Here is a 27318-nt window from a genome sequence, read left to right on the forward strand (position 1 = left end):
TCTGACTCGATGGAAATGAGTTTTGTCAACTCTGGGTATTGGTGATGGACAGGGAGGCCACCTGGCATGCTGTGATTCATGGGTCACAAAGAGTCAGACAGGACTGAGTGACTGAACTGAGCTGAACTGAACTGATGTTTCCTTTGGAGAAATGTGTGTTTAGGGTTTTTTTTCCACTTTTTAATTTTTTTTTTTTTTTCTGGTTTGCAACTTGGTGAGCTACCTCTATATTTTGGAAATTAATCCTTTATCAGTTGTTTCATTTGTTATCATTTCCTCCTGTTCTGAGGGCTGTCCTTTCACCTTGTTTATACTTTCCTTTGCTGTGCATTGTTTTAAGTTAAATTCGGTCCCACTTGTTAATTTTTGTTTTTATTTCCATTACTCTAGGAGGTGAGTCATAGAGGATCTTGGTGCGATTTATATTATAGAGTGTTCTGCCTACATTTTCCTCTGAGAGTTTTATACATTTTAGTCTTACATTTAAGGGTTTAATCCATTTTGAGTTTTCCATTATGCATTGTGTTGGGAATTGTTTTGACTTCATTTTTTTTACCTGCAGCTGTCCAGTTAACACAGTACCACTTGTTAAACAGACTATCTTTATTGCATATTCTTGCATCTTTTGTCAAAGGCAGGTGTCCTTATTTATCTTTTTGTGTCGGTACCACGCTATCTTGATGACTATAGCTTTGCAGTATAGTCCAAAGTCAAGGAGGTTTATTCCTCCAGCTCCATTCTTCTCTCTCAAAATTACTTTGAACAGTTGGGGTCAATTCTAATCACAATAAGAATTGTGATTTTGCTGTTGTTGTTCAAGTTTTGTGAAAATGTTATTGGTAATTTGATAGGGATTTCATTGAATCTATATATTTCATTTGGTATTATAGTATTTTTTACAATATTGATTCTTCCTACCCAGGAACATGGACTATGTCTCCATCTATTTATGTCTTTGGTTTCTTTCATCAGTTTCTTAAAGCTTTCTGTATAGCACCTTTATCTATGTAGGTAGTTTAGTTCCTGACATTTAAATCTTTTTGTTGCAAAAGTAAATATAATTGATTATGTAATTTATATTTATGAGTTTTTTATGTTAGTATATAGAAATGCAAGAAATTTCTCTGTATTGATTTTGTATCCTGTGACTATAATACATTTACTGATTAGCTCTTGCAATTTTCTGATAGTATATTTAGAGTTTTCTATGTATTATGTCATGTCATCTGCAGGTAGTGAGAATGTTACTTCTTTTTCAAACTGAACCACTTTTATTTCTGTTTCTTCCCCAATTTCCAGAGTTAGGACTTTCAAAACTGTGTTGAATAATTGTCATGAGAGTGGGTCCTCTTGTCTTTTTCCTTATCTTAGAGAAATTGCTTTCTTTTACATGTTTCAGAGAAACGTTTATTGTGAGTTTGTCATATGTGACCTTTATTATGTTAAGATAAATTCCTTCCACGTCCATTTATTGAAGCAGTTTTATCATAAATGGATGCTGGAATTTGTCAACAGCTTTTTCTGGATCTATTGATATTATCATATGATTTTTGTTTTTCAGGTGTTAATACTCTGTTTCACAATTATTAATTCCTGTATACTAAAGAACACTTGAATCCCTGGGATAAATGTGATTTGATCATGGTGTATGATATTTTTAATGTGTTGTTGATTTTTGCTTGCTAGGTCTTTTTTTTTTTTTTTTTTTTGACAAATTTGCATCTGGTTCATCAGTGAGTGATACTGGCCTGTAGTTTTCTTTCATTGTAATATATTTTTCTAGTTTTGTTCAAAGAATGGCTTTTGAAGTGCTCTTTCCTCTATAGTTTTTTGGAAGACTTTCAGAAGAATAAGCATTACCTCCTTTCTAAGCATTTGATAGAATTCACCTGTGAAGCCATGTGACCCTGGGCTTCTGTTTTCTGGAGATTTTGGATCACATTTTATATTTCTGTGCTTGTAAATGGCTGGTTCACAGTTCCTGTTAATTTCTCTTTCAGTTTTGGAAGGTTGAGCTTTTCTAAGAATTTTCCCATTTATCCTAGGTTGTTCACTTTATTGGCATATAGTTTTTCATAATTATGATACTTTGTACTTCTACATTGTCTGTTGTAATCTTTCCTTTTTTGATTGTAACTTCATTGACTTGTCTTCTCCATATTTTTGTTGATAAGTCTGGCTAATGGTTTGTCAATTTTGTTTATCTTCTCAAAGAAACAGCTCTTTGCTTTATCAGTCTTTACTATTGCTTCCTTCACCATCTCATGCAAAGCATTGACTCATTAGAAAAGACTCTGATGCTGGGAGGGATTGGGGGCAGGAGGAGAAGGGGACGACAGAGGATGAGATGGCTGGATGGCATCACCGACTAGATGGATGTGAGGTTGAGTGAACTCTGGGAGTTGGTGATGGATAGGGAGGCCTGGCGTGCTGCAATTTATGGGGTCGCAAAGAGTCAGACACGACTGAGCGACTGAACTGAACTGAACTGATTGCTTCCTTCATTTTCATTTATTTCTTCTCTAATCTTTAAGATTTCTTTCCTTCTACTAACCTTTTGTTGTTGTTGTTGTTGTTGTTCTTCTTCTTCTTCTTCTTCCAGTGCTTTTATGTATAGAGTTAGGTTATTTATTCAATATCTGCTTTGCTACTTGAAGTGGGAATATATTGCTGTGAGTTCCCATTTGAGAACTCCTTTTGCTGCATCTGATAGGTTTAGAGAGAAAAAACAGAGGAAAATGGCAGAATGGGAATGACTAGATATCTCTTCAAGAAAGTTGGAGATATAAAGGGTACATGACATACAAAAATGGTCAAAATAAAGAATAGAAATAGCAAGGACTGAATAAAAGCAGAAGAGATTAAGAAGAGATGCCAAAATGCACATGAAAGTGAAAGTCATTCAGTAATGTCCAATTCTTTGTGACTCCATGGACTGAATAGGGAAGAATACTGGAGTGGGTAACCTTTCCCTTCTCCAGGGGATCTTCCCAATCCAGGAATCAAACTCAGGTCATCACATTGCAGGTGAATTATTTACCAGGTGAGCCACAAGGGAAGCCCTAGAATAATGGAGTGGGTAGCCTATCCTTTATCCAGAGGATCTTCCCAACCCACGAACTAACTGGGATCTTCTGCACTACACACAGTTTTTTTACCAACTGAGTTATCAGGGAACCCCAAAATACACATGTGAAGTATACAAAAAAGTTGTTAATGACTTAGATAACCGTGATGTTCTTGGCACTCACCTAGAGCCAGACAATTGCACTCATCTCACATGCTGAGTAGGATACCACTGAGCAACTTCACTTTCACTTTTCACTTTCATGCATTGGAGAAGGAAATGGCAACCCACTCCAGTGTTCTTGCCTGGAGAATCACAGGGATGGGGGAGCCTAGTGGGCTCCCATGTATGGGGTCACACTGAGTCAAACACGACTGAAACAACTTAGCAGCAGCAGTAGCAGCACGTGCTAGCAAAGTAATGCTCAAAATTTTCCAAGCCAGGCTTCAACAGAACAGGAACCATGAAATTCCGGATGATCAAGCTCGATTTAGAAAAGGCAGAGGAACCAGACATAAAATTGCTAACATTGGCTGGATCATCAAAAAAGCAAAAGAGTTCCAGAAAAACATCTACTTCTGATTTATTGACTATGCCAAAGGCTTTGACTCTGTGGATTACAACAAGCTGTGGAAAATTCTTAAATAGAATGGAATACCAGACCACTTGACCTGCGTCCTGAGCAATCCCTTATGCAGGTCAGGAAGAAGTGGATATGCAACAACAGACTGGTTCTAAATCAGAAAAGGGGTATGTCAAGGTTGTATATTGTAACCCTGGTTAAATATGTAGAGTACATCATGAGAAATGCTGGGCTGGATGAAGCACAAACTGGAATCAAGATTTCCAGGAGAAATATCAGTAATTTCAGATATGCAGATGACACCACCCTTATGGCAGAAAGTGAAGAAGAACTAAACAGACTGTTGATGAAAGTGAAAGGGGAGAGTGAAAATGTTGGCTTAAAGTTCAACATTCAGAAAACGAAGACCATGGCTTCATGACAAATAGATGGGGAAGCAATGGAAACAGTGGCAGACTTTATTTATTTATTTATTTATTTTGGGTCCAAAATCACTGCAGATGGTGAATGTAGCCATGAAATTTTAATTGTCAAAGACACTTGTCAAAGACACTTGCTCCTTGGAAGAAAAGGTATAACCAAACTAGACAGCATATTAAAAAGCAGAGACATTACTTTGCCAACAAAAGTCCATCCAGTCAAAGCTATGGTTTTTCCAGTAGTTGTGTTAATGTGAGAGTTGGACTATAAAGAAAGCTGAGCACCAAAGAATTGATGCTTTTGAACTGTGGTGTTGCAGAAAACTCTTGAGAGTCCCTTGGACCACAAGGAGATCCAACTAGTCCATCCTAGAGGAAATTAGTCCTGAATATTCTTTGAAAGACTGATGCTGAAGCTGAAACTCCAATACTTTGGCCACACAATGTGAAGTGACTCATTGGAAAAGACTCTGATGCTGGGGAAGATTGAAGGTGGGAGAAGAAGGGGATGACAGAGGATGAGATGATTAGATGGCATCACCAACTCAATGGACATGATTTTGAGTAAACTCTGGGAGTTGGTGATGGACAGGGAGGCCTGGCATGCTGAAGTCCATGGAGTCATAATGAGTCAGAAATGACTCAGTGACTGAACTGAAACTGAACTGAGAGCCAGACATCCTGGAGTATGAAGTCAATTGGGCTATCAGGAGGATTCGATTCAGTTCAGCTGCTCAGTCATGTCTGATTTCATGTCTCCTTGCAGAACAAGGGATTCTCAAGAGTCTTCTCCATTACCACAGTTCAAAATCATGAACTCTTCTGTGCTCCACATTCTTTCTTGTCCAACTTTCACATCCATACATAACTAGTAGTGAAAACAAAACTTTGAATACACGGAACTTTGTCAGCAAAGTAATGCCTCTGCTTTTTAATATGTTAAGTTTGTCATAGCTTTTCTTTCAAGGAGCAAGCATCTTTTAAATTCATAGCTGAAGTCACTATCTACAGTGATTTTTGAGCCCAGAAAATAAAGTCTCTCACGGTTTCCATTGTTGCCCCATCTAATTGCAATGAAGTGATGGGACTGGATGCCGTGGTCTTTGTTTTTTAACTGTTGAGTTTTAGGTCATCTTTTTCACTCTCCTCTTTCACTTTTATCAAGAGACTCTTTAATTCCTCTTCACTTTCTGGCATAAGGGTGGTGTCATTTATATACCTGAGGTTATTAATATTTTTCTCTGAAGTTTTGACTCCAACTTGTGCTTCATCCAGCCCAGCATTTCTCATGATGTACTCTGCATATAAATTAAATAAGTAGGGTGAAAATATACATCCTTGACTTACTCTTCTCAATTTATAAACAGTCTGTTGTCCCATGTAGGGTTCTAACTGTTGTTTCCTAACTTGCATATAGGTTTCTCAGGAGGCAGGTAAGGTGGTATTCCCATCTCTTGAAGAAGTTTCCACATTTTGTTGTGATCCACACAAAGATTTTAATGTAGTCAATGAAGCAGAAGTAATATTTTGGGCGGGAATTTTCTTCTTTTGGTATAATCCAATGGATGTTGGCAATTTGATCGCTGGTTCCTCTGCCCTTTCTAAATCCTACTTGAACACCTGGAAGTTCCTGGTTCATGTACTGTTTAAGGCTGGCTTGGAGAATTTTGAGTATGATTTTGCTAGTGTGTGAGATGAATGCAATTTTGCAGTATTTTTAACATTCTTTGGCATTGCCTTTCTTTAGGATTAAACGGAAATTGAGCTTTTCCAGTCCTGTGGCCACTGCTGAGTTTTCCAAATTTGCTGGCATATTGAGTGCAGCACTTTCATACCAGCATCTTTTAGGATTGGAAATAGCTCAGCTGGAATTTCATAATCATTACTAGCTTTGTTCATAGCAATGCTTTCTAAGGCCCAGCTGACTTTGATCTCCAGGATTTCTGGCTCCAGATGAGTGATCACACAACCATAGCTGTGTGGGTCATTAAGTTCTTTTTTGTATAGTTCTTTTGTGTTTTCTCGACACCTCTTCTTGATATATCCTGCTTTTGTTAGGTCCATACAATTTATTTCCTTTATTGTACCTATCTTTGCATGAAGTGTTCCCTTGGTATCTCCATTTTTTTTCTAGAGATCTCTGGTCTTTCCACCTTCTATTGTTTTCCTCTATTTCTTTGCATTGATCACTCAGGATGGAGAAAGAAATGGCAACCCACTCCAGTATTCTTGCCTAGAGAATGGTGTCGATGGAGGAGCCTGGTGGGCTGTCCATAGGGTCACAAAGAGCTGGACACAACTGTAGTGACTTAGCGGTGGCGGCATGAGGATCACTTAGGAAGGTTTTCTTATTTCTCCTTGCTATTCTTTGGAACTCTGCATTCAGATGGATATATCTTTCCTTTTCTCCTTTGCCTTTCACCTCTCTTATTTTCACAGCTATTTGTAAGGCCTCTTCTGACAACTGTCCTGGTCTTCTTTCTTTCAGATGGGACCAACCTCTTCTAGCCCCATTCCTGGCTAAAACAGAACTCCTTTGGTATGTGTACTGAAGAACCGGAAGAAATTTGACCTTCAGACCCTGTTAAAGAAGCTTATGATCTTTTTCTGAACCGAGGCATGGCCTGAGTATGGTCTATGTATCTGATGATGAAAAATGATCCCCTGAGGGCTCACTTAATTATAATACATTCCTCCAACTAGAACTTTTTCGCAGATGGGAAGGAACATGGTCAGAAATCTCCTATATACAGGTTTTCTTTGTCTTGAGAGAAAGTACCATTTTATGCAGCAGTTGTGGAAACATTACTACAGACAGAGCTAGTGGAGGTAATGGAATTCCTGCTGAGCTGGATTTAGTTCAAATCTTAAAATTTGATGCTGTTTGATGCTTAAAATTTGATGCTTATTTTAAATCTTAAAATAAAATTTAGTGCAAATCTTAAATGATGATGCTGTTTAAATGCTTTGCTCAATATGTTAGCAAATTTGGAAACTCAGTGGTGGCTACAGCACTGTAAAAAAACATTTTTCGTTCTAGTTCCAAATGAAGGCAAAAGAACTGCCGGGGGCCAGCGTGAGGGACTCCGCCCATGGCAAAGGTCATGAGGAAGGAGAATTGGCATACGCAAAGGCGTGATCAAGCCTCGGGAAACCCCCTGTTCCTGAGCATATAGCCCCCAAACCAGAGTCTGTTTTATGCTCTCACCTACACCTCTGACTTTACGGGGGGCTCTCCCCCATAACTGTTTCTCTTGGAGGAGTTAACTTGAAGCTCCAAGGCAATAAAAATTCCTGGGCATGACAAGAGTGTTTCAGCTTACGGACTCCTCTGAAGGTTATCTAGCCCAACTGTATAGGTTCGTCCGGCCACATGTGATTGCTTACAGCCACCCAACCTGAGAGGCACGAGATGTTTTAGACTTACTAAAGGCAAATTCTTTTGGGGAGTTAGAAATTATTAGTATAGTGGGTTAATTGCTGCTAATTCCCTACCCTGGGTGTGACAAGGGTGTTTCAGGTCAAACCTCTCTGCTGACAGACTAGCTTGTGTGACAGGATTATCCATACTCCTGCCACTATGCACATGATTGTTTACTACCTCTCAACCATAAACAGCACAGAGTTTTGGAGTATTTTGAGAGCCTTAATTAGCATAGGGCTTTTTCTTCTTGTTGAGTCAATGATTGCCTCCATATCCTTAGGCACCTGGGAATATATTAATCAATGTATTTGGAATATAGAAAAGGAAATATAGTAGTTTTTGATGTTAGCAATATTAGACTTTTTGAGTTAATGGATTTTCTCTTGTAATAGATCACTGTGCTTTGTTATAAATCACTGTGTCCTTGTTATGTAAAAATGTAACTTTATCACTACCTTAAGACTAAATAGATCTTATGAAAGGATTTTCATTTGTTGGGCTGATGTTTGCTGCTAAATCTCCATGTTCCCTACCCTTATAATGAATATAACTAGCATATAGGAAGAAGTAAGTATTAACCTTTAAGCATATAGGAGAAATAAGTATTAACCTTTAAGATTAATCATGTTAACCTTGGGTTAAATAAATTCCTTTCTTGATTGTAACTCACTACACCCTCACCCTATAGGAATGTAACTTTATTTGGAGGGTGGTTCCTGGTTTAAGAAAAAACACCTTTGAAAGAAATAAGTTTTTTGGTTATCAGAAAGAAAGGATCATAAAATCCCTAAGACCTTTTTATGTAAAGCACCTGATTTTGATAAAGGTCAGGACTGCTGACCCCCATGTGACTCTGTATTCATCCTTATATGTAACAAAAGGTATATAAGCAAACCCAAAAATAAAGAAATCAGATCAGTTTCTGGAAAGACTGATTTCCCCATGTTGCTTCTTTCTTGCTCCTGTTTTTCTGGCTGAATTCCCATCTGGAGCATGGATGCTATTCCATGTAATCCAAGTTATTCAGCCTCTTTCTCTCCACTAATCTTCCTACTACACTATCTGTTTCTAATCTCTCTCTATATTTGTTATTAAATATGTATTTTTCCAAAGACGCTGATGCCGTCCTCACCTTCGAATTCCCTGGATCCACCGGGGCTGGACCCTGGCAAAGAACCTTCTTCCGAAAGAAGGTTCGAACTACCATACAACTATCCTCATTTCACATGCTACCAAAGTAATGCTCAAAATCCTTCAAGATAGGCTTCAACAGTACATGAACCAAAAACTTCCAGACATATAACTTGGATTTAGCCAAGGCAGAAGAACCAGAGAGCAAATTGCCAAAATTGGTTGGATTATAGAAAATGCAAGGGAACTCCGAAAAAATATATTTCTACTTAATTGACTATGGTAAAATTTTTGACTGTGTAGATCACGAAAAACTGTGGAAAATTCTTAAACAGATTACAGTATCAGACCACCTTACTAGCTTCCTGAGAAACCTGTATGCATGTCAAAAAGTAATAAAACCAAACATGGAACAAGGGACTGGTTCAAAATTGGAAAAAGAGTGTCAAGGCTGTCACCTTTCTTATTTAACTTATATGCAGAGTACAGTATGAAAAATGCCAGGCTGAATCACAAGCAGAAACCAAATTTACCAGGAGAAATATCAATAACCTCAGATATGCAGATGATACCACTCTAATGGCAGAAAATTAAGAATATTTAAAGAATCTCTTTATGAATGTGAAAGGGGAGAAAAAATGTTGTCTTAAAATTCAACATTCATAAACATAAGACCATGGCATCTGGTCCCACTCTTTTTTTTTTTTTTTTTTTTGGTCCCACTCCACAGCAAATACATGGGGAAAAATTTGAAACAATGATATATTTTATTTGGGGGGCTCTAAAATCACTGCAGATGGTGACTGTTGTCACAAAATTAAAATGCACTTGCTCCTTGGATAAAAAGCCATGACTAAACTAGGCAGTATATTAAAAAACAGAAACATAACTTTGGTGACAAAGATCCATATAGTCAATGCTCTTTCTTTTCCAATAGTCATGTACAGATATGAATGTTCAACTGGAAAGAAGGCTGAACACAGAAAAATTGATGCTTCCCAATTGTTTTGTTGGAGAAGACTCTTGAGAGTCCCTTGGTCAGCAAGGAGATCAATACAATCAGTCCTAAAAGAAATCACCCTGAATATTTAGCAGAAGGACTGATGCTGTAGATGAAGCTCCAATATTTTGCCACCTGATGTAAAGACTCATTGAGAATGACCATGATGGTAGGAAAGATTGAGGGAAAGAGGAGAAGGAGGTAACAGACAATGAAATGGTTGGATGGCATCACTAAGTCAATGAACATGAGTTTTAGCAAGCTTCCAGAGGTGTTGAAGGACAGGGAAGCCTGGCAGATTGTAGTTCATAGGTTTGCAAAGAGTGGGGCACCACTTCTCTGAACAACAATAAGTTTTGTGTTATGGTGTTTTCATTGTCACTTTTTCTAGGCATTTAAAAATAGTTTCCTTTTTGTTTCTACAATAACGTGGTTAAGATGGTTGGATGGCATCACTGACTCGATGGACATGAGTTTGAGTAGTCTGCAGGAGTTGGTGATGGACAGGGAAGTGCTGCAGTCCATGGGGTCGCAAAGTGTTGCACACGACTGAAAGACTTAATTGAACTGAATGTGTTAATTATTTAGAATTGTATTGTACATGCATTTGTGGTTTTTTTTGCAGTTTTTTGTTTGTTTTTCTTGTAATTGATCTCTAGTCTCATAATGTTTTGGTCAGAAAAGATGCTTGATACAATTTCAATTTTCTTAAATTTACTAAGGCTTGATTTGTGACTGAAGATTTAGTCTATCATGGTGAATGTCCTACATGCTCTTGAGAAGAATGTGTATTCTTGCTCATTTGAATGGAACGTCCTGAAGAAATCAATTGGGTCCATTTGGTGTGGTTTGTCATTTTAAGGGTTTGTGTTTCCTTGTTAATTTTCAGTTTTGATGATCTGTCAGTTGGTGTAAGTGGGATGTTAATGTCCTTTACTATCATTGTGTTGTTGTCAATTTCCTCTCTCGTCTGTTAGTTTTTGCCTTCTGTATACAGGTACTTCTATGTTGGGTGCGTAAATATTTACAATTGTTATGTCTTCTTCTTGGATTGACCCCTTGATCATTACGTAGTGCCCTTTCTTATACCTTGTATATTTTTTAAGGCCCATTCTGTTTGATGTGAGAATTATTATTCTGAATTTTCTTTTGATTTTCATTGCAGGGAATATATTTTACCATCCCCTCACTCTCAGTCTGTATGTGTCTCTAGGTCTGAAGTGGGTCTATTGTAGGTAGCATGTATATATATGTGTATCTTTATATATATATATATATATATATATCTCCATTGAAACAGTCTGTGTCTTTTTGGTGGATTGTTTTAATCCATTTGTATCTACAGTAGGTATTGATGCTTATTTGAATTTTCTTATATTGTTTTGAATTTATCTTTGTATGTCTTTTCTTGTGTTTTCTCCCTATAGAATTCCCTTTAACATTTGTTTTAAAATTCGCTTGGTTATGCTAAATTCTTATATTTTGCTTGTGTATAAAGCTTTTGATTTCTTCATCTATTTGAATGAGATCCTTGATGGACAGAGTAATCCACATTGTAGGATTGTAGGATTATTCCTTTTAGTACTTTAAATATATGCTGTCATTCTCTTCTGGCCTGCAGAATTTCTGCTGAAAGATCAGCTGTTAATCAGATAAGCTTTTCCTTCTATGTCATTTATTAATTTTCACTTGTTACTTTTAATATTTTTTCTTTGTGTTTATTCTTTATCAGTTTGATTATTATGCTCTTCAGCATATTTCTCCTTGGATTTATTCTATATGCAACTCTCTGAGCTTCTTTGACTTTGTTGAACTATTTCCTTTCTCATGTTAAGGAAGTTCTCAACTATAATCTCTTAAAAAAAATTAAGACCATTTATTTTCTTTTTCCTCTTCTGGGACTCCTATTGTTCAAATGTTGGTGTGTTTAATACTGTCCCAGAAGTGTATGAGACTGTCCTCAATTCTTTTTATTATTTTCCCTTTATTATATTCTTCACTGTTTATTTCTATCATTCTATAGATTGTTTATCTATTTTTCTGCCTCAGTTATGCTGTGATCAGTTCCTTCTAGATTGTTTTTAATTTCAGTAATTATGATGTTCATCTATTTATTATTATTTTTTTATCCTCTGTTTCTTCTATGTCTTTGTTAAATGTGTTAATTAATTATTGCATGTTCTCTGTTCTATTTCTGAGATCCTGGATCATCTTTACAATCATTATCCTGAATTCTTTTTCAGGTAGTTTACCTATTTCCTTTTCTTTTACTTGGTCTTTTGAATTTTTACTTTTATCCTTCATTTGCACAATATTTCTATATTTTCAATTTTTTCTAACTTACTGTGTTTGAGGTATCCTTTTCCCAAGCTGTTGAGTTGCATTCCTTTCCCCCTTTGGCTTCTGTCTTTGGTGGGTGAGTTGGTTGAGTGGTTTATGTAAATCTATGTTCCATCCTCATGGGGTGGGAGGGGGACCTATGGTTTTGTTCTGGTGGGAAGAGGTGATTTTTTTTTTTTTTTTTTTCCCTAATGGGCAAGGATGTGTGAAGTGGTATGTTTTGAAGTGTATGGCTGAGGCCTGTTTGCTAATGACGGGGTCTGTGTTTTTGTCTTGCTTGTTATTTGGGTAAGTTGTCCTGCACTTGATGCTGCTGACAGTTTTGTGATCCTGAGTCTTGAATATAAGTAGAGTTCTCACTAATTAATATTCTTTGGAGTCAGGAGTTCTCTGGTAGTCTAGAGTCCTGGACTCAACACTCATATTCCAAAGTCTCAAGCCTGATCTTTGGCAGAGGTATTCAGATTCCACAAGCCATTTTTTATGGCATCAAAAGGTCAGTTTTCATTCCAATTCCAAAGAAAGGCAATGCAAAAGAATGCTCAAACTACCACACAATTGCACTCATCTCACATGCTAGTAAAGTAATGCTCAAAATTCTCCAAGTCAAGCTTCAGCAATATGTGAACAGTGAACTCCCTGATGTTCAAGCTGGTTTTAGAAAAGGCAGAGGAACCAGAGATCAAGTTGCCAACATCTGCTGGATCATGGAAAAAGCAAGAGAGTTCCAGAAAAACATCTATTTCTGCTTTATTGACTATGCCAAAGCCTCTGACTGTGTGGATCAAAATAAACTGTGGAAAATTCTGAAAGAGATGGGAATACAAGACCACTTAACCTGCCTCTTGAGAAATCTGTATGCAGGTCAGGAAGCAACAGTTAGAACTGGACATGGAACAACAGACTGGTTCCAAATAGGAAAAGGAGTACGTCAAGGCTGTATATTGTCACCCTGCTTATTTAACTTCTATGCAGAGTACATCATGAGAAACGCTGAACTGGAAGAAACACAAGCTGGAATCAAGATTGCCGGGAGAAATATCAATAACCTCAGATATGTAGATGACGCCACTCTTATGGCAGAAACTGAAGAGGAGCTTAAAAGCCTTTTGACGAAAATGAAACAGAAGAGTGAAAAAGTTGGCTTAAAGCTCAACATTCAGAAAACGAAGATCATGGCATCTGGTCCCATCACTACATGGGAAATGGATGGGGAAACAGTGGAAACAGTGTCAGACTTTATTTTGGGGGGCTCCAAAGTCACTGCAGATGGTGACTGCAGCCATGAAATTAAGAGACACTTACTCCTTGGAAGAAAAGTTATGACCAACCTAGATAGTATATTCAAAACCAGAGACATTACTTTGGCAACTAAGGTCCGTCTAGTCAAGGCTATGATTTTTCCTGTGGTCATGTATGGATGTGAGAGTTGGACTGTGAAGAAGGCTGAGAACCGAAGAATTGATGCTTTTGAGCTGTGGTGTTGGAGAAGACTCTTGAGAGTCCCTTGGACTGCAAGGAGATCCAACCAGTCCATTCTGAAGGAAATCACCCCTGGGGTTTCTTTGGAAAGAATGATGCTAAAGCTGAAGCTCCAGTACTTTGGCCACCTCATGCGAAGAGTTGACTCATTGGATAAGACTCTGATGCTGGGACGGATTGGGGGCAGGAGGAGAAGGGGACGACAGAGGATGAGATGGCTGGATGGTATCATGGACTCAATGGACGTGAGTCTGAGTGAACTCCGGGAGATGGTGATGGACAGGGAGGCCTGGTGTGCTGCAATTCATGGGGTCACAAAGAGTTGGACACGACTGAGAGACTGAACTGAACTGAACTGAAAGCAGGAAAAGGACAGCAGGAAAAATAAATAAATAAAAACAAACAAACAAAAACACACAGAATAAAAAAAGCCAATGCAGACACAGAATTATACAAAGGAAATAAAAATTATGGTTACTTTTTTTTTCAAAAGTGTAACTACAGTTAATAGTAAGAATAAAATCACCATCCACAACAACAGAGAAAAAGAAGAATAAAAATATCTGGAACGAACTGTAGGAGAAATCAAAATATAAGAATGACAATAAATGCTTTTTCTTGGTTCTCAGCTGTCAGCCTCCATTCCCTCAGTCTGAGTCACATCCCACCTCTGCCTCTATAAAGTGCCCTCCAATACTGGGCTGGTCTCTGGACCTCCTGTGGGGACAGCTCAGACTCTAATCTGGTTCTGCTTCTGCATGTTCTAGCCTCCAGTGTCCACAGTTGCCAGAGTTAGTGTATTTTCTTTTGTGGGAATTCTCCTTGTCCTTTCATATATTCCGAAGACACAGAGTCTCCCTAGCTCCTCACGTGGTTTATCAGCAACTTGAACAGCTGATGGATAAGTTTTCAATCCTCTTCTTTAGCCACACTGCCCCTGGGGTTTTGTCCTGCCTCTGCATGTGGGTCATCCATAGGGGTTTACTCCTGAGGCTGCCCTGAAGTATTTGGGTCTATCCCATTGAGGACTGGGTGTGGAGGTTATACAGCTGCTTGTATGTAGGGACAGTTGCAGTGCAAGGTAGACAGGGTAGCCAGTGGCCATAGGGGTTTTGTCTAGGCTCTGGCAACTCTGACCTGTGGGGGATCAAGTGTGGAGGTGGCATGGTTGCTTGGATCATGGGGACTATGGCAGTGCCAGGTATGCAAGGTAGTCTGTGGTCATGGCCACAGTAAATATGGCACTATTAGGAGTTTTTCTTACCCTCTGGAAGATCTGCCCCAGTAAGGATCGAGTGTGGAGGTGGTGTAATGCTGGAATTGTAGGGACATTGACAGTACCAAATGTGCAGGAATGCCAGTGGCCTCAGGTACAAGAATTATGGAAGTATTAGGGTTTTTTTTCTAGTTTCTGACAGCTGGCTTTCAAAGGACCTCCCTGGCTGGTCCTTTTCTGTTGCACAGTGCAGCAGGCATTCAAAGGCTCCCAGGTGCATCAGGCACTTAAAAGGCCACCTTCTCTGGGGTCTTTCTCTATTGGTCAGCTGCTGGTGCCAGAGTGTGGTGAAAGAAGCCACAGTGATATCTCCACCTCCTGCGTGTGACTCAGCAGTATCACCTAGCTTCCATGGTGGCCTGGCTTTCCTCCAAAGGTATTTCCTGTCATGATCACCTCCCTCACATCCCCTCAGGCCATCTCTCCACAGTCAACAGAAGATTTCACCCTGGATTACTCTCCAATCCTTATGCAACAGCTCTCTGCTGCTTTGCATTCCAAGGAACTTGCATCTCTGTTCAGGGTACTTAAGGCTTTAGCAAGGATTGTCTGTGTGGTTCTCACTCCATTCAGACTGTCATAAATCAGCTGCTGCACTCTCCAACAGCCTAAAGTGTTTCCCTGATCTGATGCTGCTTCAGTTCCCCCACCCACCAGGTGCAGGTCCAGTCCTGCTCACTCTCCTCCTCTTTTTCCCTCTCTACTTTCACCCTACCGAGTATTGCCTGGATCTATATATTCCTTTCCAGTGGTCAGGGACTCCTGCCCAATCTCAGCTGTTGTTCTGCAATGTCTTCTGCCTCTGAAGATGCATTCCTGTTGCATCCATTGAGAGAGATATACTCCATATCCAACTACTCCTCTGCCATCCTGTCTCCCTGGAAGAAAAGCTGTGAACAACCTAGATAGTATCTTAAAAAGCAGAGCCATTACTTTGCCAACAAAGGTCCGTCTAATCAAAGCTATGGTTTTCCAGTAGTCATGTATGGATGTGAAAGTTGGACTATAAAGAAAGTGAGTGCTGAAGAGATGATGCTTTTGAACTGTGGTGTTGGAGAAGACTCTTGAGAGTCCGTTGGACTGCAAGAATATTCATCCTAAAGGAAATCAGTCCTGAATATTCATTCGAAGGTCTGGTACTGAAGCTGAAACTCCAACTTTGGCCACCTGATGAGAAGAACTGATTCCTTAGAAATGACCGTGATGCTGGGAAAGATCGAAGGTGGGAGGAGAAGGGGACAACAGAGGATGAGATGGTTGGATGGCATCACCGACTCAATGGACATGAGTTTGATAAAACTTTCGGAGCTGGTGATGGACAAGGAAATCTGGCTGCTGCAGTGCATGCCGTCACAAAGAGTTAGACACAACTGAGTGACTGAACTGAACTGAAAATGTTCTAATAAACTCCAACTTATATCAATAACATTTTTATTAAAAAAAAAAAACTCAAGTATTTCTTTTTTATTCATTTCATAGGAAAAACTACTTCCAAAAATTTGATATGCTTTTTGCCACTAAAAAATTTGTGTTTGTAAGACTGTGCAAAAAAAAGTATTTAAGTTGTAAAATATGTTTGAGATCTAAAGGAATAGAATGAAACAGGAATAGAAAAACACATTCAAGTTGTAATATGAAATATTTTGGTGATTATGCTCAACTGATTCTTTCTTTCTTTAATATTAAATTTTTTGGCTTGTGCAAGTATAACCTTTTTCTTTGCAAGATATGAAAATAGAAACAAGACAATTCCATTGTGAAAATACATAATTACCAACCAAACTGTGATTGTATATGCATAGTTGAAATATATTATTCATTTCACATGTCTAAATCAATAAACTTGTTCTTCTTACTGCTACATCACCAATAAACACTAAATGAGATAGAAAGGATTTCACATTATTTAATACAATAATTTAATTGTTTCAATAATTTTGATATTTTTGCTTCAAAAATAGCTTGTTTGCCTTACAAAGCTCAAGATTCTTGTTTTAGCTTTCCATTCTTACCTTGACAGCTCCTAAATATAAGTCTAAGTAGCTAGAGCTTATTGACTTGGGTTATCAAATATTTGCCTTTGTATAGCAATGATTCTATTTTTACAGTGAATTTTTATATAACTGACTAATATATGTTGCCAACAATTATTTAGTATATTGATGACATGTTTTCCATATTAGTTTCCAATTTTAAAAGGTCATCATTAAATATATTAAGAAATTTAAACATTTTTTGCTTACAGCCAAAAATCAATGTTCACTTTTTTTTTATTTTGAAATTTATTTATTTTAATTGGAGGCTAATTACTTTACAATGTTGTTCTAATGAGGCGGATGAAACTGGTGCCTATTATACAGAGTGATGTAAGCCAGAAAGAAAAACACCAATACAGTATACTAATGCATATATATGGAATTTAGAAAAATGGTAACAATAACCCTGTATGCGAGACGGCAATGTTCACTTTTATTTTTAAAAGATGACAAACTTTATTTGATGTAAGTATAGATCTTTTCAGCAATTACATAAATGAAAGCATTTCTCAGTTGAATATGAAAAGAAAGATGGTATATTTTGTTTAAAAATTCAGAAGGATTATATTATGTTCACTTAATTAATAATTACTAAATATAGAATGATCGTCCTTTCCCTTAATCACTCAAGTAAAATAAATACTAGATAACTAGGATTCTTAATATTTGGGGAAACAGACAAACAAACAAACAAACTATTGTTCAATTTTTAGTACTTTTTGAAGCTCTTTATTTAGAAAAGACATTTGTTTTTTTTGTTTTTGAATCTAAGGTTTACTGCAACCCCATGGACTGTAACTTACCAGGAATTCTTCAGGCCAGAATATTGGAGTGGGTAGCCATTCCTTCCTCCAGAGGATTTTCCCAACCCAGGGATTGAACTCTGGTCTTCCACAATGCTGACAGATTCTTTACCATCTGAGCTATCAGGAAAGCTCATTTAATTTAGTAAAACACCCTAATGTGATTTTCTCATTTTCCTTTAAGTAAATTTTATAGGACAGGGTGATAAATGTGTGAATCGTGTATTTTTATATAGAAATAAAGAGATTCAAAGAATCATTGTTCTATAAACTGTTTCATAAATTATAATTTCTGAAGTTCATTTTCTTAATCTTTGATAAAATAATCACAAAAACTGATCATTTCTTTGTTGTAGGATTCTAGGAGTTTGCTTCAAGAAAATTGCTCTTAGATTCAAGATGTGGGTAAATGTTTTCAGAGTCTGGAATAAGTAATATTAATGTGTTCCTTGAAAATATTTGGGAACAACTGATAGAAATGAATTGGTACCCAAATATAGAAACAAGCATGTTTAATTCACATGGTAATGTATTTTAGAAATTTAACTGATTTAACTAATTTCATGTCAATGTAAGTACGTCTAAATTAATTAATTCTAGCTTTTAGCTGAATAGTATATAGATAATTCTCTCAAATTTTTATGTATTATATTTTGCTTTAATTATTCTTGATTTTGATAAATGTAAAAATGTATGCATACTCGCAAGAAAAACTCCTCACTATTTTATTTACAAAATATAAACATATAAGTTGGTTTTTTCCTTTCTAAATTAGGCATATATTCTCTTTTTCATATTCTAATGCATTAAATTCCAGTTTCTTCACTATATTTCCCTCTTCTATCTGCAAAAACATGAATCTTTGTCATTCAGTCAGCAAAAGAGAAAAAATAATTTGCCTTTCAGAAAATAAGTTCAGCTGTTTTTCCATTACTTATTTAATTATTATTTATTAAACAAACACATGACTTTGAAGTACCTGCTATTTCCCAGGTACTGAGGATTTAGTGATGGAACAATGCAGTACTTAAATTCTTGGGGTTAACATGGTGGAAAATTATAAGCTGCTAATCAGTTTAACATGAAGACTACTTATCACTGATTTTTGTGCAGTCAGGAAATTAATTATGACTTTAAAATCATTTATAACCATACATTTTTACCTAGAGTTTGTAAGTCATTCACAAAACATTTTCCATAAGAAATTTGATTATCTGTTTATGTACTAAATTTGTAATAATTGACCTAATTTTTAGCCTAGAAAATAAAGCTGTAGAAAGACATGAAGTTTTATATTAATTGCTAGACATCCAAATTACACTTTCTATTATGAAAATAAATGTCTTTTCCAATTTATAATTCCAGATATTAATCACATCTATTATGAAACTGGTAGACATTCTGTTATGCAGCTCAATATATCTATCATATTTATTTTGGATAACCATCTCTAATGCATGACTATATTTAAGTAATACTTTAGTAGGTTTTATAACCTTAGAAATTTTTTATTGATTTTGTTTTTATTGACTTATTTATTTGAGAATTTTTTTGACCATTTGGTATCAAGATTTTATATAATATAAAAATACAATCTTTTTGAGAACAAGATGGCAGAGGAGTAAGTGGACATGGATACAAGAGGAATACACCTTCAGACACAGAAGTGTATGCAGAACACCAGCTGAGAGCAAACAGGAGGATCTGACCAATGAAAAGAATACATAGAACAACACAAAACTCAGTAAGATGAAGGAACTAGGGGGAAAAGCAGGAGTGTTAGTAGGACAGGATTCAGTGGGTGAGGGAACTGAAGCAAGGGTCCGTTCCCCATAGCAGGGCAATTGTCTGAGTCAGAGGAAAAACATTTAAGGCCAAGAGTGAAACAGCTGATCTGTGGCAGCCTAAATGGAATGAGAATCAGACAATCCTTGTCGCAGCCATACATATGCTGGGCAGGAATGTGGGTCTCCTGGAAGGCGCAGCAGCTGGGAGCTGGAGTTTAGGGACTGTGAAGCAATCCCAGTGCGAGAGCTGCTGTTGACTGCAAAGAGAAAGATCCAGGTGATGTAATGGAGGAGATCTTGGTAGTAAATGCCTGTGGGGGAAAGCCAGGCAGCCATGGAAGCAAGGCGATATGCTGCGTCATGCATAGGGGGTGAATCCATCACCATAGCCTCTCTCTCTCCACATGCCAGCATTGGCAGCTGAACAATAGAAAGGCTGACCCATCAAATGCCTGACATAATGAACTGCAGAGTAGGATGCCACCCAGGGTACTCCTTTCAGTGACTGATGCTCCATACTACAGAGTAGGACCCCACTCAGAGTACCCCTTTATGTGCCTGATGTGCTGAACAACAGACAAGAACCCCAGGCAAGGGATTCCTCTAAGTGCCTGGATAGGTGGAGCTACAGAGAAAGACTGGCCAAAGAGGCCTTCCAATTGCCAGCTAATAGAGGCTGGAAAAAAGACTGATAGTGCCTGTACAACTCTTTAAGACCCTGTAGACTGTGGCCTGCCAGGCTTCTCTGTCAGAGAGGGACTTCTCCAGGCAAGAAAAATGGAATGTATTGGCCAATACTGGTTGCCATGCCCTTCTAGAGCACTTTATTTCCTCCTACCTTAGCCGCCAGCTCCCCTGAGTACCTGGTGCTGCCAGAACCCCTGCAACCCAAGCAGCTGCACCACTTCCACATCTGGCCCTCAAAGGGGCAAACCCAAGCTCTTTAGGGCAGCCTCAGAAGTTAAACTCCAGTGGACAACCCACTTGTAGAGGTGGAACTGAAACCACAATTGAAACCCAGGGTCAGTGTGACTAAGGAAGAAGACCCCAAACCTTCCCACCAGCTATACAAGCTGCAGATTAAATCCACACTATCAACTAAGCAAACTTTGTGTCTATGGAATATATAAAAGGCCATCGAGAGCTTCCACAAAAGAAAATCCACTAGCTCTGATAGCTGTGAACATTGGAGGCAAGAACACGCAGGAGTAGGACCAGATTAGAATTTGAGCAGCCCCCCCAGCAAGTCCAGAGATCAGTACAGTATTAGAGGCCATCCTAAGAAGGTAAGGTGGACTGTGATTTCCAGCGTGGGAAAGGACTCTGACAGCAGTGACTGAAGAAAAACATTTATAATTTTTTTTTAACTTGTTCTGTAGATTATTTTAGATTCTTTTTTTTCTCTCCTCCCCACCCTGCTCTGTTGTAGTTGTTGATTTTATTGGCATTAGGAAATCCAATTAAGCTTATGAGTTTTTTTTTTTTTTTCCATTTTCCTCAGTCACATTATTTATCACTGTCATAAACCTCTGCCTCTACATTGGGCTTTTGCAGTTCTGTGCAGTTTTCTTTTTCTTCTTTTTTTCCCCCTCTTTTCTCTTTTTAATTTTTAATTCTTTAGACCCATTATTATTTTTCTACATTTATTCCTTTGGTTGCTTTTCTGACTGTTCTTTCCCCCTTGCAGTTAATCTTTAACATAAATAAATCTATCTACCCCTATTTAACTTTGCATATTTAATGTATATAAAACTTCTTTATCTATATTTAACATTGCATATCTATTATCTCTTCTTTTTCTTTCTCTCCTTTCCTCTCAACATATTTGTTAGTTTTATTTTCATTGCTTTATTTCCCATTTGGCACCGTGCTTTAGTTTTGTTTTCTTTCTTTCTTTTTTTTTGAAAGGTATTTGAATGTTTTATTCCCATAACATTTTTTATATAAATTTATTTACTTTAATTGGAGGTCAATTACTTTAAAATATTGTATTGGTTTTGCCATACATCAACATGAATCTACCACAGGTATACACGTGTTCCCCATCCTGAACCCCCCTCACTCCTCCCTCTTCATACCATCCCTCTAGGTTGTCCCAGTGCACCAGCCCCAAGCATCCAGTATCATGCATCGAACCTGGACTAGTGATTCCTTTCATATGTGATATTATACAGGTTTCAATGCCATTCTCCCAAATCATCCCACCCTCTCCCTCTCCCACAGAGTCAAAAAAAAACTGTTCTATGCATCTGTGTCTCTTTTGCTGTTTTGTTTTCTAGTTTGTGCTTTAATTAATTTTGTTCTGATAGATATAATTTTTGGTTTCCTTTGTTCATGGGGTCAATCTATTGTACGTAATTTTTGTTAGACTGTTTTGATTTTGCTTATGGGTGTATATGTATGTGTGTATATTCAGTACACTTTCTATTGTTGTTATAAACCTCTGCCTCTACATTGGGTTTTTGCAGTTCTGTGGAGTTTTCCTTTTTTTCCCCCCTCTTTCTTCTGTTTTCTTTTCTATAATTTCAATTTTTAATATTTTAAAACTATTATATTTTTTCTACATATATTCCTTCATTTGCCTTTCCTGCTATTACCCTGGCAGTTAGTCTTTAGTGTATATAAATCTTGTTCACCTACCTCTATTTAACTTTGCATATCTATTCTTTCTTTATTTTCTTTCTTTCCTTTCTTCTCAACAAATGTGTTAGTTTTGTTTTAATTGCTTTATTCCCCACTTGGCACCTTGCTTTAGGTTTCTTTTCCAGTTTGTGCTTAAGTTAAGTTAGTTTTGTTCTTAACTGGTAAGTATATTTTTTCATTTCCTTTGTTCATTAAATCAATCTACTGTACTTTATTTTTGAAGGACTGTTTTTACTTTGCTTATGGGTGTATATGTATTTGTGTATATTCCATTATTTTGTTATTTGCCTGCCATTTCCTGGGGTTCATCTTTTGTTTCCCATTTTTGGATGCTTGTTTTACTCTCCCTTAATGTTATAACAAACAACTTGTGGAATCTTCTTTCCTGACCAGAGATTAAGCCCTGAGCCTTTGGAGTAGGAGCACTGACTCCGAGACCCTAGACTACCAGAGAACTAACCCTAGGGACTATCAAATAGTGAGAATTCACACAAAGGAAACCACTTGAATACAAGACAGGACATTACCCACCCACTTGTAGCATCATGTGCAGGGTGCCTCTTCTAAACAAGCAAAACACAAATACAAACCAAATCATCAGCAGAAAAGAGTACCATGTCACTCAGCCTTGCTCGTCAAAAGAAAAACAAACAGAAACTCAGCACAAATCTCACCGTATACAAAGCTCACACAAACCACTGGACCAATTTTAGGAGGGTAGAAACCAAAAGGAAGAAAGGATACAACCTTTTTTAAGGAAAGAATTCAACGTTTCATGAAACTGGGAAAGGGAGACCTCAAACACCGTAACTTAAAAAAGAAAAGAAAAGTCAAAGAAATACTGCACAAATGAAGAAACAAATTAGAAACACAGAAGTCCAAATAAATGAAGAGAAAATACAAGAATCAATTAACAAAGATCTAGAAGAATTAAATGAGCATACAGAGACAAACAGCACAATTACTGAAATTAAAAATGCTCTAGAAGGAATCAAGACCAGATTATTTGAATGAGAAGAACAAATCAGTGAGTTGGAAGATAAAATGGTGGAAATAACTTCTGAAGAGCAGAAGAAAGTAAAAAGAATGTGAGGAGCTGAGGACAGTTTCAGAGATGTCTGGGGCCATATCAGACACACGAACATTCGAATTACAGGAGTCACAGAAGAAGAAATGAAAAAGAAAGAATTTTTTTAAGAGATTATGGTTGAAAATTTCCCCAACATGGAAAAAGAAATAGCCAATCAAGTCCAAGAGGCACAAAGAGTCCCATACAGGATAAACCCAAGAAGAAACACGCCAAGAAACATACTAATCAAACTAACAAAAACTAAATACAAAAAAGAAGATTAAAAACAGCAAAGGAGAAGAAACATGTAACATACAAAGGAAACTGCATACACTTAACAGATGATATTTCAGCAGAAACTCTGCAGGCCAGAAGGGGGAATGGCAAGATATATTTAAAGTACTGAAAGGGAAAAATCTATAACCAAGATTACCTACCCAGCAAGAATCTCGTTTAAAATTGATAAATTAAAAAAAAAAAAAGAAAAGAAATAAAATTGGTGGGGAAATGAAAAGCTTTCCAAACAAGCAAAAGTTAAGAGAATTCAGTACCGCCAAACCAGCTTTACAACAAATGATAAATGGATTTACTTAGACAAGAAATACAACAGAAGAAAAAAAATCTACAAAATCAACCCCCAACGACTAGAAAATGGCAATAAGAACTTATATATCAATAATTACTTTAAATGTAAATGGATTAAATTCTCCAACCAAGAGAAACAGACTGGATGAATGGATACAAAAACAAGACCCATATATATGCTGTCTACAAGAAATCCACTTCAGATCATAAAACACATATATACTGAAAGTGAGAAGATGGAAAAATATATTCCATGCAAATAGGAAGCAAAAGAAAGCTGGAGTAGCAATCCTCATATTAGACAAAATAGACCTTAAAATAAAGAAGATTATAAGAGATAAGGAAGGACATTACATAATAATCAAGGGATCAATCCAAGAGGAAGACATGAAAATTGTAAATATCTATGCACGCTACATAGGAGCACCTCAGTACATAAGACTAACACTAGAAGACATAAAAGGAGAAGTTGACAGCAGCACAAAAATTGAAGGAGACTTTAACACCCCACTCTCACCAATGGACAGACCATCAAAAAAGAAAATTAATAAGGAAACAAAAGTCTTAAGTGATACATTAGATGAGATGGATCTCATTGATATATTCAAGACATTCCATCCACATGCTGAAGAATATACCTTCTTCTCAAGTGCACATGGAACATTCTCCAAAATAGAGGACATCTTGTGTCACAGATCATACCTCAGTAAATTTAAGAATATTGAAATTGTATCAAACATCTTCTCCCACCATGATGCTATGAGACAAGATATCAATTACAAGAAAAATACTGTAAGAAACACAGACACATGGAGATTAAACAACACATTTCTAAGTAATCAACATGTTACTGAAGAAATCAAAAGGGAAATCAAAAATATTTCTAGAAACAAATGACAATGAAAACAGGACAACTCAAAACCTATGGGACGCAACAGAAGCTATTCTAAAAGCAATATAAACACTTTATAGCAATGCAATCCTACCTCAGGAAACAAGAAAAACATCAAATAGACAACCTAACTTTACACCTTAAGTGACTGTAAAAAGAAGAAGAAAAAGAAGAAGAAGAAGAAAAAAAAAACAGAATTAGTAGAGGGAAAGAAATCATAAAGATCCTAGTAGAAATAAATGAAAAAGAAATGAAAGAAACAATAGTAAAGATTAATAAAACTGAAAGCTGGTTCTTTGAGAAGATAAACATAATTGACAAACCCTTGGCCAGACTCATCAAGAAAAAAAGAAGAATCAAATCAACAAAGTTAGAAATTAAAAAGTAGAGTTTACAGAAGACAACACAGAAATACAAAGGATTCTAATAGACTATTATAAGCATCTATATGGCAATAAAAGAGATAACCTGGAAGAAATGGTCAGATTATTTGAAAAGTTCAATCTTCCAAGCCTGAGCCAAGAAGAAATAGAAATTATGAACAACCCAGTTACAAGCACTGTAATTGAAGGTGTGATTTAAAAATCTCCCAAAAAACAAAAGCCCAGATCCAGATGGCTTCACAGGAGAATTCTATCAAATACTTAGGGAAGAACTAATGCCTATACTTCTAAAGCTCTTTCAAAAAATTACAAAGGAAGAAACACTTCCAAACTCATTCTACAAGGCCACCATCACCCTGATATTAAAACCAGACAAAGACATCACTAAAAAAGAAAACTACAGGCTAATAACCCTGATGAACATAAATGCAAAAATCCTCAACAAAATTTTAGCAAACACAATTCAGTAATCCATCAAAAATGGGGAGGGAGGAGGGAGGGGGTGTTCAGGATGGGGAACACGTGTATACTTGTGGCAGATTCATGTTGAGGTATGGCAAAACCAATACAATATTGTAATTAACCTCCAATTAAAATAAATAAATTTTTAAAAAAGCTCATACACCATGATCAACTTGGGTTTATTCCAGGGATGCAAGGATTCTTCAATATACACAAATCAATCAATGTGATATACCATATTAATAAATTGAAAGATGACCATATGATCATCTTGATAGATGCAGAAAAAGCCTTTGACAAAATTCAGCACCTATTTATCATTAAAACTCTACAAAAAATGGGCATAGAAGGAACCTACCTCAATATAGTAAAGGCCATATATGTTAAGCCTACAGCAAACATTATTCTCAGTGGAGAAAAACTGAAAGCATTCCCCCTAAGATCAGAAACAAGTCAAGGATTTCCACTTTCACCACTATTGCTCAATATAGTTCTGGAAATCATAGCTACAACAACCAAAGAATAAAAAGAAACAAAAGAGTCCAGATCAGAAAAAAAAGTAAAGTGCTCACCATTTGCAGATGACATGATACTGTACATAGAAAACCCTAAAGATAGTATCAGAAAATTGCTAGACCTAATCAGTGAATTTAGCAAAGTTGCAGGATACAAAATCAATACACAGACATCACTTGCATTTCTATATATTAACGGTAAAAATTCAGAAAGAACAATTAAGGAATCAATCACATTCAGCATTGAAACAAAAAGAATAAAGTATCTAGAAATAAATTTACCTAAGGAGATGGAAGAACTGTGCACACAAACTTTGAAGACACTAACGAAATAAATCAAAGATGACATAAACAGATGGAAAGATGTTCAATTTTTTGTGGTAGGAAGAATCAATATTGTGAAAATAACTACCCTACCAAATGCCATCTACAGATATAATGCAATTGCTATCAAATTACCAATGGCATTTTTCACAGAACTAGAACAAAATTTTTCACAATTCATATGGAAACACAAAAGACCCTGAATAGCCAAAGCAGTCTTGAGAAAGGAGAATGGAGCTGGAGGAATCAACTTTCCTGACTTCAGATTACACTACAAAGCTATAGTCATCAAGAGAGTATGATACTGGCACAAAAACAGTAATATAGACCAATGGAGCAAGATAGAAAGCCCAGAAATAAACCCATGCACCTATGAGTATCTTATTTTTGACAAAGGAGGCAAAACTATACAATGGGAAAAAGACAGCCTCCTCAATAAATGTTGCTGGAAAAACTGTACAGCTACATGTAAAAGAATGAACTTGGAACATTTTCTAACACCATACACACAGATAAATTTAAATTGAATAAAAGACCTAAATGTAAGACAAGAAACTATGAAACTCTTAGAGGAAAATATAGGCAGAACACACACAGTGACACAAGTCAAAGCAAGATCCTCTATGACCCATCTCCTAGAGTAATGGAAATAAAAACAAAAGTAAACAAGTGGAACCTGGTTAAACTTAAAAGCTTTTGCATAGCAAAGGAAACTGTAATTAAGGTGAAAAGACAACCCTCATATTTAGAGAAAATAATAGTAAATGAAACAACTGACAAAGGATTAATTTCCAAAATATAAAAGCAGTGCATACAATTCAATACCAGAAAACCTTACAACCCAATCAAAAAGTGGGAAAAATACCTAAACAGACATTTCTCCAAAGAAGACATATAGATGGCTAACAAACACATGAAAATATGCTCAACATTGCTCATTATTAGAGAAACAAATCAAAACTACAATGAAATATCACCTCACTCCAGTCAGAATAGCCATCATCAAAACATCTACAAACAATAAATGCTGGAAAGGGTGTGGAGAAAAGGAACACTCTTGCACTGTTGGTGGGAATGTGAATTGATACAGCCACTGT

This window comes from Budorcas taxicolor, chromosome 12, assembly GCF_023091745.1.
Source record: "Budorcas taxicolor isolate Tak-1 chromosome 12, Takin1.1, whole genome shotgun sequence".
In the NCBI taxonomy this organism is placed as follows: Eukaryota; Metazoa; Chordata; class Mammalia; order Artiodactyla; family Bovidae; genus Budorcas; species Budorcas taxicolor.